This window comes from Pelodiscus sinensis, chromosome 11 (genome assembly GCF_052426305.1).
Source record: "Pelodiscus sinensis isolate ZL-2025 chromosome 11, ASM5242630v1, whole genome shotgun sequence".
NCBI lineage: Eukaryota > Metazoa > Chordata > Testudines > Trionychidae > Pelodiscus > Pelodiscus sinensis.
In genome coordinates, this window is record NC_143062.1 from 18,416,707 (window position 1) to 18,422,706 (window position 6,000).

The following is a 6,000-nucleotide window of genomic DNA, read 5'->3' on the forward strand; positions in this document are numbered from 1 at the left end:
CCCGATCTGCTGACAAACAGCTGATCATCGGCTGGTCGGCAGAGCGCGGCAGCCATTTAAATTTAAATGAAGCCGCAATTATTTAAATCACGGCTTCATTTCCCTTTGTTGAACAAACAAATCTACATGGTTCTGTCGATGGAGTCATGTAGTTTAGACGTACCCTAAGGTGCTACAGGACTAGTTGTTTCTGTAAAGTTACAGACTAACACAGCTACCCCTCTGAGATTGATCAGAAGGGTGAGGGTGATTCCATAATGCTCAGGGAGATGAGAGGCTATACAAAATGGGAGAATACAACAGTCATTCTACTGACTGTGAACACAGCCCCTTGGCATGGGATATAGAGAAAATGTCTAGCCACCATTAATGGCTACTTCTCACAGCAGTTTCTCCTGGGACTCACGAGGGGAGAGGCAATTCTTGGTTTGAGCCAAACTGGTGCACGGAATGTGGTTCAAGAGGTGACAACAGTTGAACTGCTTGATAATACTGACCATAAGGTGATTGAATAAACATCCTTGTTGATATTTCTGCTCTAAAAACCCATCCCAGAAGCATTTAACTTTCAAAGGGAGAACTGCTCAACCGGGAGTAAGCTAGTGAAATAGAAATTTAAAGGAACAGCTCCAAGAACAAAGTGTCTGCAAACTGCATGGAAACTACTTCAAAACCCATACCGGGTGCTCAAACTACAGGTATTGTGATTGCCACCCTCTCTTCCTCCCTCCTCCCCCCTGAAAACCCCCCGGAAATCAGTAAGAGGAGCAAAAATGCCACCCTGGCTAAACAGCAGAATAAGAGGCAGTTAAGAGGCAAAGAAGCAACCTTTGAAAAGTGGAAGTCAAATCCAAGTGAGGAAAATAGAAAGGAACTCTCTCTAGCAGGTCAAGTGTAAAAGCGTATCTAGGTACAAGGCAACTCAAAGAGCAGCTAGAAAAAGACAAAAACTAGCAGCTAAAAATGTTAAGTACCGCAGAAGCAGGAAGCCTGCCAAACAGTGAGGTCACTGGAGGATTGAGTTGCTAAAGAAGCACCTGAAGAAAAGGCTGTTGCAGAGAAACTTAATGATTCCTTTGCATCGCTCTCCGTTTGCAGAGCTTCTGCGGGACGTTCCTACACCTGAGCCATTCTTTTTCAGTGACAAATACAAGGAACTGCTCCATACTGAGGTATTGATAGGTGCAAAGTAATGCACATTGGAAAACATAATCCCAATCAGTGCTCTCAATTTTTCCATCCATGTGCAAAATAAATTGTGTTAGGGGCACCAAGGCACCTGCATCTGTGCACCACCAGCAGAAACACATGCTGCTTGTTGTAGGTGCTCTGCTAATGAGCTGGGTGGTGCCTGGATCTTTCCTGCATGGCCACTCAGGGAACACTGATCCCAACCATACATGCAAAACAATAGGGTCTAAATTAGCTATTACCACTTAGGAGAGCTCTTGGGCTATGTCTACACTGGCAGGTTCTTGTGCAAGAACAGCCGTTCAGTACAGTGTTAGAGGACAGGGCTTCTTGTGCAAGAGCTACGCTCTTTTCTAACAAGCATAAGCCCTCTTGTGCAAGAGGTCTTGTGCAAGAGGACAGTGTGGACAGCAGCAGCGGTTTCTTGCGCAAGAAAGCCGTATGGCTAAAATGGCCATCAGAGCTTTTTTGCACAAGAGAGCGTCCACACTGCCATGGATATGCTTGCGCAAAAGCACTTGGCAGTGTGGATGTGTGCTTGCGCAAGAACCCGCCAGTGTAGACATAGCCTTGGCGGCCTTGTTTTTATAGAACAAGCAATATCTATGTGCACATCAAATGTGCAACAGCAGTAAAAAAGCTAATACTGTAAGGAACCATTATGAACGAGATGGTAAAAATACCATAATCCTACTACAGAAATCCACACTTTGAATACTTCTGGCAGTCCCTGGTCACTCCACCTCAAAATGATAGACTTGGAAAAGGTACAAAGAGAGGCAACAAAAATTATTTGGGGGATAAAACAGCTTCCATATGCGGAGAGATCATAATACTGATTGTTCAGCTTAGGCGCAACAATGGGGGAGAGGTCTATAATATCACACAGGATGTTGAGAAAGGGGAGTGTTATTTACCCCTTCCCAGAACACACAGATCAAGGGTCACCCGATGACATTAAGAGGCTGCAGGTGTAAGACAGACACAAAGCAGTGCTTTTTCCTCCACACAGCCTGTAGCACTCACTGCCAGGAAGGTTATGGAGGCCAAAACTGGTTCTAAAAAGCAAGACACGTTTATGGCATTCAGATCCAGCAATGGCTATTAGCCAAGACGGCAAGAGATACACCCCCATGGTCTGCGTGTCCCGCAGACTGCTAGCTCTAGTCTAACTCCCCTTATTTCGAAATAACAGGCAGAGTGTCCACACTACCAAGCCTGTTATTTCAAAATAAGAACTGCTTTCTGTGAGGAATATTGCTTATTTCAAAATAGCAGTAGTGTGGATGCTCCACTGCTGCTATTTCGAAATAACTACTCCACAGAGTCATTCAAAGTAATTACTCCCCAGTGCTTCCGCTGGCTTGTAGTGCGTGCGCATTAAGGGAGTCTGCCTCGGACTAATTTCGAGGCTTCCCTGTAGTGTGGACATGTTATTTCAAAATAGTTATTTTGGGAGTTATATATATAGTAGCCCAATGTCTGTGACTCTGTAACGCTGAAATGCTGGCTGTTCCCTCTGGGCACAGCTGTTGCCTGACTCACATCCTTGGCCTCCCACCGTGGCACTCGGCTGACTTCTGCGCCACTCAGCCGGGCCGCCACAGGGGAGCAAGCGGGGCAAGTGGCTGTTTGGGCACCATGGTCCCCATGCAGCATGGGGGTGCTGCATGGGGAGCGTGGGGCCCAAACAGCCGCTTGCACCGCTTGCTCCCCTGAGGCGGCCTGGCTGAGCAGCGCAGAAGTCAGCCAAGCACCACAGCGTCAGGCGAGGGGGGGGGCGGTGACGTACACGGCCAGGGGGCGGGGCCTCGCCATGTATGTCACCACCCTGCCCCCCTTTGCGCCCCCCCTTCCCCTCCCGTCATGGCACTCAGCTGACTTCTGCGCCACTCAGCCGGGCCGCCGCGGGGGAGCCCAAACGGCTGCTTGCTCCCCCACGGCGGCCTGGCTGAGCGGCGCAGAAGTCAGCTGAGCACCACGGCGGGAGGCGGGGCAGTGATGTGCGGCGTGACAGCGGCTCCAGGCCTCACCCCCAGGCCGTGAACATCACTGCCCGGCACTCCTTTGCCTCCCACAGTGGGACTCGGCTGACTTATGCGCAGCTCAGCGGGACCGCTGCATGGCAGCAAGTGGCACAAGCGATCGTTTGGGCTCCGTGCTCCCCTGAGTGAGAGGCAGAAAGGGGAGGAGAAGAGAAAGAGAGAGTCAGAGAGAGGCAGGAGGCGGAGGAGAGCTGAGAGAGGGGGGAGGGAGGCAGTAGGAGAAGGAGAGAGAGAGAGAGACATGGAGCGAGAGACCGGAGGCTCAGGAGCGAAGACCGACCTGGAGGAGAGACCTGAAAATCCCATTTTATGACAGGCTAATTGGCTAGTTTTTAAATATTTTCCTAGTGTAGACATGTCCCTAGTGGCTGGGGCTGGGTTATAGGGGATGGGATCGCTTGATAAATTTCCCTTGTGTTCATTTTCTGAAGCATCTTGCAGGATACGGGGTTGGGTTCATCACCCAGCATGGCTGATGAAAGTCTCTTGGTTTGCAAGCGTTGTGATCAGCTAGTCAGACAAGGGTTTTAATGACGTCAACATGGACCTGACTGAAGTTTGTGAAAGTCAGGGTTTTCACTGTCCCCATTCACCTGCAGAACATTTAAACCTCTTGTAAAGTGGCCATAGGACAGAAGGTGACGTGGGGTCCAGGGCAGCTCAGCCTTTGCTCTGTCCTGGGGAAGGGACAAAATACAGGACAATGTAGCACTTTAAAGACTCACAAGATGGTTTATTAGGTGATGAGCTTTCGTGGGCCAGACCCACTTCCTCAGATCAAATAGTGGAAGAAAAGCTCATCATCTACTAAACCATCTTGTGAGTCTTTAAAGTGCTACACAGTCCTGTATTTTGTTTCAGCTACACCAGACTAACACGGCTACATTTCTATCACTGGGGAAGGGAGACATGCCCCAGCACCCAAATGGTCCCAGAGACTCACCCAGGACCCTGGGGATAGAGTTGGGTGCATAAGGATTTTTTTTAAAGCGTGTGGCAACTCCAAGCTCAGCACACGCGTTTGTTTCAGCTTGAACCAAACCCAACATTTCTCAAGGCTAGAAAAGCCAGGATCAGATGGAAGTGCTGCCTTTTGACACAAGTCAGAGTTTGTGGCATTCACTCAGAGGCCAGCAGGCTGCCTCTCAGAACAGCTTGGGTGAGAGGTGCCTGCAAGGGCCTCCCTCCTTAGCCTGAGCCCTGGCACACTCATCTTTCCCCCCTTCCCCCTTGCGGCAGCTGTCCGAGCCACTGGGCTCTGGCCTGTTGAAGCTGGTCCCCTTTGGGTAAAATGCTTCAGTGACTGAGGAGAGACTGGATGTGCTGCCAGCCACACCCGGGCAGGTGCCATAAGCCACCAGGCTATAGGTCAGATGGCAGGTCCTCGCTCCCCTGCTATGCCCGGGCATTTGGCAAATCTAGTCCTGCCTGGACGTGGAGACAATGCAGAATCACAGCAGGTGACAAACCAGGTCTGAGTGAAGCACTTCTAGTTGGTGTCAGGACACTGATTCTACACTTTCAGGGAGGCCAAAGCTGGCAGGGAACTCAGCACCATTGGCCAATGGTTTTGGGTCGGCCAACCTGCAATTGCTCAGCAAGTCAGCTGTTGGCTGAAGAGACATACCCCAGCTTTACCAATGTGTCTGGGTGTCCGAGCCAATGGGACTCCAGCCCCACGGGCATCTCTGGACCCCCACAGAGCTCCCCAGGTAGAGCCCAGTCCCAATGCAGTTTCCACCCAAATGGGACACAGAAGTCCCAGTTCCACCCCGCCCCCTTTGCCATAGTGGAACCCAAGAGTCCTAGCAACATCCCCACCCCAGAAACCCAGCAGTCCTCACCTCCTCCCCCAGCCTGAGCCCCACTTCCCCAGCCCAAGGCACGAGGCCCAAAAACCCTGAGCCCTGCCCCAAGTCCTTCTCCCCACCAGAACAGAGGCCTGGAGTCTTCCCCTATCCCCAGCCACATTCCAAAAGGAGGTGAGGGTGAGGGGCCCTCCCCAGCTCCTGTTCCCCAAAGGGTTCTGGAGCTGCAATCCTAGATATGCCAATACCCACTGCTCAGGAGGGGGTCTTGCAGCACCCCTATGCGTGGTTCCTGGCCCAGCCCCACAGGGGGACAGCCAAACCCGCCCTCTGGCAGACACGTCACTGGACAGAAGAGGCTTTTACAGCTGGTCTCTGCCCACCCCTGCCAGGTTCCTTACTCAGCTCCAGTGAAGACCCCCTCCCCCCGCAGCTGCGAGAGCTCCCATTTCTAGGGCATGCAGGGATCCCCCAATCCAGCGCACCAATCTGCGCTCCCCCCGCTCTGTTCACACCCCTTACTCTTGGGCCACAGTTCCCACATAAGCCCCACACAAAGCTCCGCTGGTGCCCCTGACCTGCAGCCCCCTGCTTGCCCCACACACACAGCTCCTCCAGGCCCCTCCCTCCTGACCCACAGCCCCCTCCCCCCACTAGCCCAGTGCTCAGCCCAATTGAGGCATCTGCTGTTGCTTACCCAGCTAATCTGTATTCTACCCAACAGCCTCCGCTGCTGCCTTTGTCTCCTGCTCCAGCCAGGTGTGACGGAGACACGGGCTGGGCGCCCCTCCCCCACCGAGAGGGAGAGCAAGTGAAGGAAATTAATTAACAGGGCTGCCCCACTAGCCCTGGGTCAGAGACCACCACACAGCCCCCCCCCCCCAGCGCCCTAAGGGCAAGGCACAGCAGCAGCCGGTCCCCTCCCCCCAGCACATTCCACGCAGACACAGCCATGA